Source organism: Lepisma saccharinum, chromosome 17 (genome assembly GCF_977018435.1).
Source record: "Lepisma saccharinum chromosome 17, izLepSacc3.1, whole genome shotgun sequence".
NCBI lineage: Eukaryota > Metazoa > Arthropoda > Insecta > Zygentoma > Lepismatidae > Lepisma > Lepisma saccharinum.
In genome coordinates, this window is record NC_139245.1 from 38,787,621 (window position 1) to 38,800,439 (window position 12,819).

The window sequence follows — 12,819 nt, forward strand, 5'->3', positions numbered from 1 at the left end:
CCCTAGGCTTGTCAACTTTCCGGATTCCCATGGTGTTCCCAGAATGTATGTTTTCCTAATTCTAGAAATGCTTCTTGCAAAGCCCACGTGGAAATCGCAGCCGTGGGCGTGGCTAATGGCAGCAGCCAATAGCGCGATTCTTAGATTAGGCAACGATGCATCAGTTACATCGGCTGTACCATGCACCATGAAGAAACTACCAGGACTAGGAGTCTATTTACAAAACTCACATGGAAATCGCAACTGTGCGCGTGGATAATGGTAACTTCCAATAGTAAAGCGTTTCTTACATGACGCCTCAGTACATCAGCTACGTCGATTGTTCCATGCAACATAAAGGAATTACGAAACCCAGGAGCGTATTTACAAAACCCACATGGAAATCGCAACTTTGGGCGTGGATAATGGTAACCGCCAATAGTAACGCGTTTCTTACATGCGGCAAGGTCCATGAACTGATTCTTTCATACATGTAACGTGCAAGAAAACTGGGAGAGAAAGTGTTCGTGGCGTAGCTGGTTAGTTGAATTACTTCGCAATTCTGCCACTTTTGACTAATCGCGAAGATGATGATAAGTGATGAAATGATAAAATTAATAAACAGGCACTCGCAAAGAACCCATGCCAGGTCCGAGGTTCGAATCCGGAACTCCTGACGTCGTAGAACTAAACACTCCACCACGCAGTTCGGCTCGAAATACTACTGTCTTAAAAGAGAAATTGGAAATAGCACGTCAGGCTTTCTCACCAGAAGTCGAATTCCAATTTCGTCTCAGACGCTGGAAGGCGGGAAGGTTGGTCGCGTTTGTCCGCAGACACCCATGTCTGCAGGCGGTACAAACTTCGGGCACGTGTAGTGGGTCCCTTTTGCATTAATTTACCAAGAGAAGTCGAGTCGAGAAGGGGAGGGACGTCCATTGCCTCATTCATTACAACAATAGTTCGGGATCTCAATGTAATTTGCCCGAGAGGAACGCTTGCCCGCTCGTGTTCAGACTCACGGACAACATTCGGAACATATTTGGAATCGCATCGGGGGGAGAGGGGACTCCAGAACCTCGCCATGACAACGCTCGTTATTGTCGCCCAAGACAAAATGGTTCCAGGCGGACGTTTCTGGAGCGGAAAAGGAGTCGGTTGCTGGAGCCTCCGCTGCCCATTGAATGCCGGGATTGATGATATTTGTCCTCTGTGTTTGCGCTGGAAGGGACGGAGAAGTCTGGAGGTCATCGGCGCTAATGAAACAATTCCAGGCGATGCTTTGGGCAAACATGGAATCTGCTTCCGACGAGAAAGATTGGCTTCATCAAGTTCCCGACAGGAGGCCCCTGGGACGTCTCACTTACAAACATTCGCCATGATCGACCACGAATTTGTTTACAAGAAATGGCACATGCAAATGTTCTTGCTTGCTTAAACTAAATTCCTTTTTTCTAATGCTCACAATATCACTGATGTACGGTATTTTAGGCACATTAATGAAGTGCTGTTAATATAATTTACATATTTGGCAATGAATTCTGCCTAACCATTACGCTATTTGTACATTAATTTATAAGAAATCATTAGGCTATATCACACGGATACTCCGACAGGGGAAGTTGGAGTCTTTTGTATCTGACTCAACGCTTAAAAATGTGGGAGTGGAACATGTTAGCTCAGGGGATGTTTGGTCGAGCCTTGTCGTTTTCTGGGAGAATCTTACTACGGTTTAACATGGTGGCAATGAGGCAGCTCAATGAATGCTTTGCAAAAATTTTGCTAGCTGGGTGGATGCCTCCCGCACCCCTTCTCGAATACTGATCTGAGTAAGTAACCTTCTGGCATTGTAGCAGCAACTTATGTCTACTAACTGTCCCTGCCCTACCCTGAACCAACAAATCAATCCTATATTGATCAACCTTTTCCAAATATCTTTAAGTTCATGTGGACATTGTTCTTCCACCTTCGTGTTGCCCATCCCACGGGGCTCTCACCACCAGGCTTCCCAACAACTCTTCTTTCCCTTTCCACGACTGCGACATACCCCGCAACATTTTCTTGATTTCATCATTCCAACATCAAGATGTGTTGTTCAGAATTATCTGGAATTCTCCACTAAACCTTAGCTAACCTTTGTGGTCCTTATAGTTCAACAAATATTGAATGGTCCTTCCTCATGGTGTGGTGGTAAAGTTGTCGCCTTGTTATGAAGGGGTCCAAAGTTTGATACATATAGTGGTTCGGATGTCACTTTACACAGAGGGTCCAGTCACGATTAGCCTATCTGTGCACAAAGTGGACTTAACACTCGAACAAATACAGAATATTCGCATTGTAGTGACCCAAATTTAAGACAAAACAGTTTACTTCATATTTCAACATGACAGATGATATGACAACGATTCCTTACCTGCTCAGGCAAAATATGACGAGGAAAGATAATTCATTGATTGAGTGATTAAGTTTTTAAGTCCACTTTATGCACAGATAGGCTAATCGGGACTGGACCTACAGTAAAGTTCCATCCGAACAACTATGCAATGTGCCTCTACCGGGTATCGAACACTGAACCCCTTGATTACGAGGCTACGACGCTAACACAACGCCGTCGGAAGGCCCCCCTTTTCACTAATCAACGATAGAAAAAGAAGAAGAAGCCTTTTTTCAAATCAAAGATAGGAAGGAAGAAGCCTTTTCCCAAAATAGAAGAAAGAAAAGAAGAAGAAGCCTTTTTCCCAAAATTGTGAGAAGAAAAGAAGAAGAAGATTTCCTTTCAATTATACATATATTTATAAGAAGAATATAACCGACGTAAATTTGGAATCAGCATATATATATATATATTTCAATGTATATTCAAGCCTCGCTATATATTTTCTCTGTATTGTGTACAGTTTCCAGAATATAGATCCGCATTTAACTATATCCTCTTGGCTATAAAACGCTTTCTTATTTGGAATTCTCGAATAAAGAACCTATCCCCTGAGATTAAGACATTTCTATAGCCGTGGTAAATAACATTTAAGTACGTACCCCCAGGGTCGTAGCAAAATTGATGAAGGGACACTCACAAAGAACACCCACACACAGGCAGGAAATCGAACCAGGGATCCTTGGCATCGTAGCGCGCTGAAAAGATAATTCATGATTTTTCTGATACTAGTAGTAGTATTCGTTCCTGCGATATCGTGCTTAGTATCTTGAAATACTGTCGCAGGAAACTTGTTTGAGGCAAAAAAAAACACGCATTAAAATTAAAATTAACTGTAACACTACTGCAAATAGATAATTATAATAACAATAAACTGACAATATCTGCTAATAAAATATGAACTTAATTTTAAGGCAACCATTACCTACAACTTTCGTTATTAGTAAAACAGGAAGAAGATTGAAAACTGTTAGGTGCAATTATTCGCTGCATAGCACTTCTACAAAAGGAAGTACGGGAAAGACATAAACATGAATGCAAATGACGCATTTGACGCTGGACGCAGAAAGAAGGAAGACATAAAAGCCATTTACTGCCAATGGAAACAACAACGTCTCTTGACTTGGTTATAAAAATCGCCACCCGCAAAGCAATAAAGTTAGCCATCAATGCTTACGCAGAATGTCCTGTTCAGATGCGTCGAAATTTATTGAAAGCAGGAGGAGACAGGTTTGAGTGATGCTTACGCTTAGTGCTTAATCCCACTTAAACCGGGTTCCAAGAAAGGTGGAACGCCACTTAAAATCCACTTATCTCGGTATCCGCAAATATTTTGAGGCAAATACTCGAGAACGAGGGATGTAAAGGCAGGTTTTGTGATTACCTTCCACTTCTGGTTGCCACCGCTGCCTTTCATGTTCGCCTATTTCTGTTTGACCTGATGATCAGTGACCGAGTCGTCTCTTTGATAGAGAGGTTGACTAAATCCGTATTTTTTAAAGGCATAAACAAACTTAAAATTAGCTTTCCTACTTTCCCTTTTTTCGTGCTGCAATCTCGGTAATCTCATAAAAAAAAGTAAATTGCGTAGTCCCAAGGGTACCAAGAGGTGGATAAAAAACGTGGATCAGTGTCCCCACACAGAACCACTATATCGTTTGGACTGGTTTATTATTTGCCTACATATTTCCACCAATAACTATTGTATCGTTGAAGCTCTTTTCTGCAAACTTTTCCTATTTTGTTTGTGTGAATTCTTTTATTGATCGATTTGATTTATTTGACTTCCTATTTCTGCCACTTTTTGGCTACTTGCGAAGATGAGGATGAGTCGTGATATGATGAAGGGACACACAGAACATCCATGCTCAGGCGAGGATTCGAACCCGGGACCTCTGGTGTCGTAGTACGGTGTGCAAAACCACTCCGCTAAGGATGCCGGCTTGATTTGTTTTAAGTCCACTTCATGCACATATAGGCTAACTGGACTGGACCTACAGTTTAAAGTGGGTTCCGAACCACTGTGCAATGTGCCTCCACCGGGTAAGAGCCCAGGTCTTATCTGTCAATGACAAATATACACTACTTGACGTCATTAAACGTTGGTAAATCATTTGATTTCACAAAACCTTCAGCTCATTAAATATCAATGACATCTAGTCATTGTCGATGCCAGATAAGCGAAAAACAGAGAAATTAAAGATACTTTACCAGTAATATCCATTCCAAAAGTAGGATAAAAACACACAGGATATCGGAGTACCAAGCAAAGCATTGGTCACATTCTAGGTCTCTGCTCCTAACAGGTGTCGAAAGTCTTCAGACTCGATTTGAAACTTTTGTTATTCATCGTTGCTTCTCTCCTACTTTTGACTAATCGTGACGATGATAATTAATGATGATATCATGAAGTTGATGAAGGAACACCCACAAAGAATACTCCGACATAGGTCGAGATTCGAACTCGGGACCCCTAACTTCGTAGCGAGCTGTACTAACCACTTCGTCACGGAGGTAGGCGAATCTCTAAACTGAAGTCTCAGTAATAGAGTTCATGTATAATTAGTATTTCATGAGAATAACGAAAGTATAAAATGCGATAGTACAAAACTTTGCAAGATGATTTAATGATTGACAGAGTTGGCTTTTTAAGTCAACTTTATGCACAGTAAGGCTAATCGGGACTGGGCCTACAGTTTAAAGTTGGATCCGAACCACTATGTGCCTCCACCGGGAATCGTACCCGGGACCCCTTGGTTTGCAAAATGCATAGACCAGATCTGAACATAATGTTTTCATATTTTGCTACATAATACAAGTACTAAATGAATCCGCAGGAGTTTTCAAATTTCCAAAAAGTTGACTTTCGTGTAAGAGGTTACAAAACGTGAACTTCATGACTAAAATTTTCTGCCTACTTTCAAATTTTTCTTGAACGAAATGTGTAACAGTTAATAATAAAAAAATGAATTAACTATGCATTTCAATTTTTTAAATGTAGGAAATGTGGAATACAAAGAAAAACAATTGTCACATTCTCATTCGTGTAGTGGCTCCTCGAGCAGAAGTATCCCCAAGGTGGCTGTTGTTGTTATTATTATTATTGTAATATCCAATTTTACGTCACGGTCTGGCCGCCTCTTCAGACACCTTTGATCGAGACGTTCAAATGCAATGTTCACGGTGATTTTCTTGAATGCTGTAAGCCAGACTTTTTTTTTTCGGGATTTGGAATATTATTGATCGTTCTAAAGAAGAACATTTGTGATAGGCTATACATAGACGGCCTCCATTTCAATAAGGACTCATAAATAGGCTTATATAGAAACAGGTTAAGGCTTCATACTAGATTGAGCTATAATAAATTATTTGGGATAACCAATTCTTGCTGAAATTAAGGATATTATGCCGAATAAGCCGTGGATATGATATTTTCCCCTCGCAAACATTTTTACAAACATTAGAGCCCAGTGAATGTCTTTCGAACGATAAGACCTTATTAAATACATAAATGAATGTCGAAAAGGTTTCTCATTGAAAATTCATTGCAAGTTGGTATTTCGGGTACAAGATCGAATTATGCGCATGTCTCCAAAAGCGAGAGAGCGTCAAGTGCTTTCCCAAGTTGGGCGAAACTCCGGTCGTCGCGTGAAGTGCTCGAAGGTACGAATAGGCTTTGACAGGGACAAGACAACGGTTCAATCCTGGATGTGCCATTGGGAAGCGAAGATGAGGCCCGACCGCATCCATCCATCAACGTCTGGAAGAGATTGGGAAGGGTCCGCGACGATGCTTGTCCAATCTCCAGCTAATCAAGTAGAGTGAGTGGTGAGGAATATCTCTCTCTGGGGGGGATGATATCCTCCCGACAATCTGTTTGCTATGCTTTCTGTCACCGAGGATTTTTTTGCTGGGTGTGGAAGCCTCTCTGAATGGGTTTCTATTTTAAAATTGGCGAGAACTACTTCTTGCTACGTCACCTTAGCTTTGCATTAGCTCCAGTAGAGTACTGCATGGAACCACTGTCACTCGCTCATACTAATTCCAATCTCCCACGCTCGATATCATTTCAATGTGACAATAATTACTACATTGGTAAGATAGCCGGCCCTCGTGGCGGATTGGTTAGCACATCATGCTACGACGGCAGGGTTCGAATCCCGGCCTGGATATGGATGTTTATGATTGTCCATTCATCAACTTCATCATATCATCACTTATCCCCATCTTCGCAAATTAGCAAAAAGTGGCACAAAAGCTAAGTAAAATAAAAGCAAATCAAAAAATAAAAGTATTGGTAAAATAGACTAAACTAACATTCTAACATGGAGATGATGACTGTGTTCACTTAAGTTTCAATTTCACTACGTCTTCACTTCACGACCTATATTTGAGGGTCCGCTCTCACAGACAGATTACGATTATACTTGAACTATACTGGGCTTCGAACGTAATCCAATCTTTTGCCTGTTCGAGCGAAAATGCTGTCAATTCTGTACGCTATCTAGCGTAACCGTGCAAACTATTTGACCCTCGAGCAAAAAGCCATCGATGCAGCTCAACATCTTCTGTTCTCATGTTGGCAACCACATAAGCCGCGTCCACATAAGCGTAACAGAACACCTTTCCGTAACCGCGTAGCGTTTCACGCGTTCGTATCTGGACGGTATTGCGTATCTTGCACGCGCAACAATTATGTTACGCGTCGGGGTTCGCTTCGTTCCATGACTTGTCGGTTTTTCCGCGTCGCATCAAAGAGCTCAGCGCGTTCAAGTTGCAACAAATCTGGACGTGTATAGAACAGAGATGCGTAACACTCATTCCGTGACAGTTGAATAGAAACATCCTAGTGTCGAAATGTGAGAATTAATAATATTATGTGTAATAATACAACATAGAGTGGACCCAAGAAAGTACTCTAAATTTTATTGAGTTATACAGAAAGAGATCTCATGGGATGCGAAACATCCCAGGCACTTCTGGTACAATAGCACTGATACACTGTTTGGAAATTTTGAAGACATATTGCAGGCTAGTGTATGAATCGCCGGTTGCCAGAAAACGGACTGTCACGGACAGTCTTTCTTGGACCGAGATTGCTTCCCTATATCTAGTATTCTGTTTTGCTACCTTAGGCCCTATCAAGTTCATAAAATATTCGAAATCTGTTGACGAAATTCTGGTAAAGTTTTTGTACTGTCCACTAACTGATTGAAACTTCATATCCGCCAGCAGGTTTGAACCACCATATTTAGTTCTACGTTTGTATAATTGTGTTTCCTACCCACGTCTCTGTTTTCCTTTCCATTTCAATGCGTAATGCAGGTAAATGTACGCTGCAGCGACTTCCATATTCGTACACACACAACTAACTGGTGGAACGCGGGAATGTTGCAGTTACGGACTCCGGTGCGGATTGCATCGGATGCAGTAACATCGTCACGTGCATTGCCCCGTATCAACCTTGATACGCTAAGCGGTTACGAAACGGTGTTATGTTACGTTTATGTGGAACCGGTTTAATATTTCAGCCGACCTCCGTTGTGGAGTGGTTAGCATAGCGCACTACATAGCTGGGGGTCCCTGGTTCGAATCCTGGGCATGGATGTTCTTTGTGTGTGTCCCTTAATCAATTTCATCATTCGTCGCCGAAAGTGGCAGAAAAGCGACGCTAAATGACAAAAATTAAATCTAATAAAGTATCACATTTCATACCTTATTGCTGCTACCTTAGCAACTGTACTAGGTTCTTTCCCTGGTAAATGTCTAGGTGGTGGAAGAACTAACGGACTCCCGTGTATTCAAATGTTTAGCCCTATCGCCTTTGGTGCGAGAGATCCAGGGTTCGACCCAACGTCGTGATTACAACTGAGGAGTAGCGGACTCCGGTCTGGAAAGCCAGGAAACAGAAACGATGGGACCAGTCAATGAAAAAATCGCTCAGGCAGACCCTTAGAGAGCTGTTAAGTCATAAAATTCAGCTTCTTTTTTAGAGGAACCAACATGGCTCTCCAGAAAAACACGGTGAAGTGAGTGTAATTGTAGCTGTTGAGAACATAAAGGTGTTCCCTGAAATTACTTCATTCTTAGGATGTTGTCGTTACCACCATTTCAAACTTCTTGAAAGCAAAATTGTGTACAGAAATTACACACAAGACCAAATTGCAAACCTCTGCTACCCATGTTTGTGTTCGGATACGTCAAGTTGATTCTCTGTCACTTGTTTTGCAAGCCCTAAGGGAGAACGTCACGAATTTACTTCTTCTTGGGCGAAGTATGAAAGAATTGTACAATAAAATGTTTGGAAAGTTTGTTTAAAGTGTAGTTCATACGCAGATAGAGTAATAGGAAGTGGAACTACAGTTTAAAAAATACTTCCTGAAGCCCCCCAGCCTGAAGATTCCAGGAACAACTAACAATGAATATAATCAACAATAACCAATAATAACCATTCATAATCCTACTGATGATTATTTCCAGTTAGATATTTTTATTTATTACTTTTTTAATTTACTTATTATTATTATTTTATTTTCTTCTTTCCTTTCTTGCTACCTTCCATTATATACACTTTTTTACATCTTTCATCAACTAACTGAATTTTTTACTAGATCACCATCCAACATGCTGCTATACCCTTACTTCCCATAATCACCGTCAACTCAACTACTAACAATAGTCAATATACTCGTATTATTCTGGTTACCCGAACACTGGATCCAGTATATTGTATTGTTTTGTAATATCATTGTATTGTATAGTACTGAATTATGAAATAAAAATGAAAACGAGGTAAACGTAAAATTCCACGGGTATATCGTAACATACCGTTCGGTATGTGGGATCGAACTGTGTTGATGTAGCTCACTGATCATTCATTCTCGTTTATGGAGCAACTTGCTATTCATGGTGCGAGTGGTACTAACTATATACATGTGAATGGCAAAACACAACACTTGAGTTTTAAACCCCTACAGACTGGATCAACATGACTAGTGGAAATGGTATACCTGTCTCTGTATAGTAGCTGAAGTTCTGCGAAGAATGGTTATGTTCGTGACTGTACAAGGAGTTTGACTTGCGACTATCTCTAACCATTACTTTCTCTATTTGAAAACCTAATGGCTTGCTCCGGTCACGTGACTAAACGTCAGCAACTGTAGGCGAGATAGCTTGATTTCCTTCTTTGCTTCATTGGAATCAATGTTGGACTTTTTTTTAGTGAATATGGAATTGCAATGCAATTTGAAGAACTGTAATCGAGTTTATATGAAGTGTAAATACGCGTAAATGTACAAGAGGTATGGTGTGTAAGTGTTGTGTGCTCAATTGTAGAGGTAATTATGATTAAAAAGGTAAAACTAACATTCACATTTCTTCAAGATGTTGCTGAAAATGAGAAATGTTTAGGGCAATTCCATGTGATTCAGTCCCTACGAAAAGATACAGGGTAAGTAACAAAGGTTGTATACTCATACATAAATAATAGAAAGAGTATACTTCATGATGTAAAGATTTCATGTGTCCGGAATAGGCATCTAACATACTCTTCGAGTTGATCTTTTTTCTTTCTTTTGTCAACAGTTTTTTTTTAGAAATATCAAATATAATTTACCCTGAATTACAAACTTTGGTTAACGTTAAGATGCGTTGTTGCTTATGGTTGCAAAATAATTTGTTTCAAAATTTAGTCATTGTTTAAAACATTACGGTCACATATACCGAAGCAGTTTTTTAGTGTAAATTTTATGCAAGCATTCGATAATACATTCATATAATTTACATAAATTTTCAGTTTCAAAATATGCTTATTGAAAGAAAGCTATACAACTGGATAAAAGAATGAGGCTCAATCATTTCCATATCATATGACAGTTGCATCAGAACTAGTGCATGATGAGATAAAACCTTCACGGCCATTTTATAAGCAAGAATATATCTAGGCTGTTCGGAAACAAATACTTAAGTAAAAACATGGAATTTTACAGCAGACAGTTATTTATGTATATTCTTTTAATAGCTAACATTACAGGCACGATATACATGTTTAGAATCTTTACACATGCCTCACATAAAATTATACCGGGTGCCCCAGAAGTCTTTCCCTGATTACAAACTTTATTCATATCCGCTATATGCAGCGTAGTGATGTGAAAGTGGTGCCAAAATGTTGGAAAACTAACCAAGTTTATTTGTTGCAGGTGTCAGTAATGTGGCTGTAGTGTAGCAGTGTCAGTGCCAAGGAATCCGGAATTAATGCTCTTGACATCGGGTGGCATCTTTCCATACAATGTTTCTTGGACTTGACAGGATTTGGGAATGAAGATAAATTCCATTTTTTAAATACCAACTTATTGATGGCAGATATTCTAGACGATAGAATTCTGTACATTTGAAAGTTCATCTGCACTGTTATTGGTGACCAGGTCTCGTGATACCAGAGGACATGCTGAACTTTTTCCTGATTTGTGAACATTTCCGGTTTTCTGGGTACTGACACTGCTACACTACAGCCACGTTACTCGAACCTGCAACAAAAAAACTTGGTTAGTTTTCCAACATTTTGGCACCACTTTCAGATCTCTGCCTTGCATAAAGCGGATATGAATAAAGTTTGAAATCAGAGAAAGACTTCTGGGACACCCGGTACTTACAATATTTGCTTTCAATGATTCAGTGAGACTTACATTAAAGCATCATGTAATCGCAGTTTGTGCCTTATGTGTCTCTCCCGAACATCCTAGATATTTGTATAGTGTGAACTACAGTGCGGAACTAGGAGATTATCGATAGGAATCTGATAATCTCATACGCAAAATTTGCTAAAGAATACATCTAGAGTTCGAGGATACTCACAAAACAGGTATTGCATGAAGATGACAGCACATTCAAGATAGGAGAGTGAAGACCACTTACCTAGAAAGAAAAAACAAGGGTTAGGTAAATAAATGCACAGGTCCACAACAACGAAACAATGCGAAGAATACAGACCACCCAACACCCTTCTTCAGATCATGGCATGTGACTCCATCTCTCTTCAGAAACCAAAACCTTATTCAGAACCTGAATGAGCTAGTCATATACGTACATGAACAATTAGAATTGAAAATTTATTTAAATTCATTTGGGCACATTTAAAAAAAAGGACCTACATTGGTAATATTGTAATGAAGGGCATATACAAATCGTTATATCACGAAGTAATTAAAAAATATGCCCGGAATGGAATTTGCGACAGCGGTCGACCATACTGGAAAGTCGATAAACCGCATCGCCGAGGGCCGAGGGGGAGGACAGGGGGGGTTCCAAATATTAGAACCGAATGTCATTTCGTCTCTTGATATCAGGCTGCAGAGACGACAGCATCCATGTGGATGACAACATATATGCCAGGAACGTGACGTTGTCATAGCTACCGTGATCAGGGACCGTAACACAATTGAAGAACTGACGGGCTTCGTACAATGGTTCGTCGGGCCAGGAGTGTGCATTTTTTTCGGCGCCTCCCGCTGCATCTGGTACAGAAAACAGGTCGGCGCGGTTGGTATGTAATTGCAGATCATCCCAAATATCGGGGCACTTAATTTGCGGTGCCATTCAGTGTCGGGATCCTCCACGTGCACGATTGCAATCAACGCTCGAGCCTGAGTTTGGCTGTTTTCAGGGTAAACTTTGAGTGAATTCCCAATAATCTTGTGAGGGCTAATACGAGCTGATCCGAATCGGATATAGGGTCCTAATGAGTTTGGATAACGAAGATTTGGATATCATATTCAGGATTCGAATTCCAAAGCCCATTGAACCGACCTCCGTGGCGGAGTGGTTAGCACAGAGATACCGGGTTCAAATCCAGATCTGGGCATGGGTGTTATTTGTGAGTGTCCCTTCTTCATCATTTCATCATATTATCACTCATCCGCATCGTCGCGATTGGTTAAAAGTGGCATAGAAGCGACGCTAAATAACAAAAATGGAAGCCTATCCCTAGTGTTACTTGTATCATGGACGTTATGTTCCGAAGATAATAGAACAACTGAATTGAATAATTTATAGACACTGCGAAGATTTATATACAAGAGTCCATGTTACTCCTCCCGTGCCTTAACATGGAATTACAGAATGCTCCTGAATCGTCTCGTGTTTAAGAATGCCAATGTAGTAGTAAAAACATGGATAGACGAAATATGCAATGCGTGTAGGTGTATATTATATATATACATATATTATATATACACACACATAAAATATGTGTTATACGTGGGTGACACTAAAAGTTTTTAGATGCGGCAACACTGATTGCAGCAATACATTGTCTCTAGGATATGTTGAAGTTAGTAGTCTGTGAAGTGTGATAATGCTGCAGAATTTATAGTTGTTAATTGTTGTGTGCCAGAAATTAGTCAATT

General features: G+C 40.2%; 1 protein-coding gene across 1 annotated transcript in view; it reads right to left on the bottom strand.

Moving 5' to 3' along the window:
• Nucleotides 1–12,819, bottom strand: part of LOC146001273 (metabotropic glycine receptor) — a 981,963-nt gene that overhangs the window by 809,398 nt on the left and 159,746 nt on the right. The window lies entirely within an intron of this gene.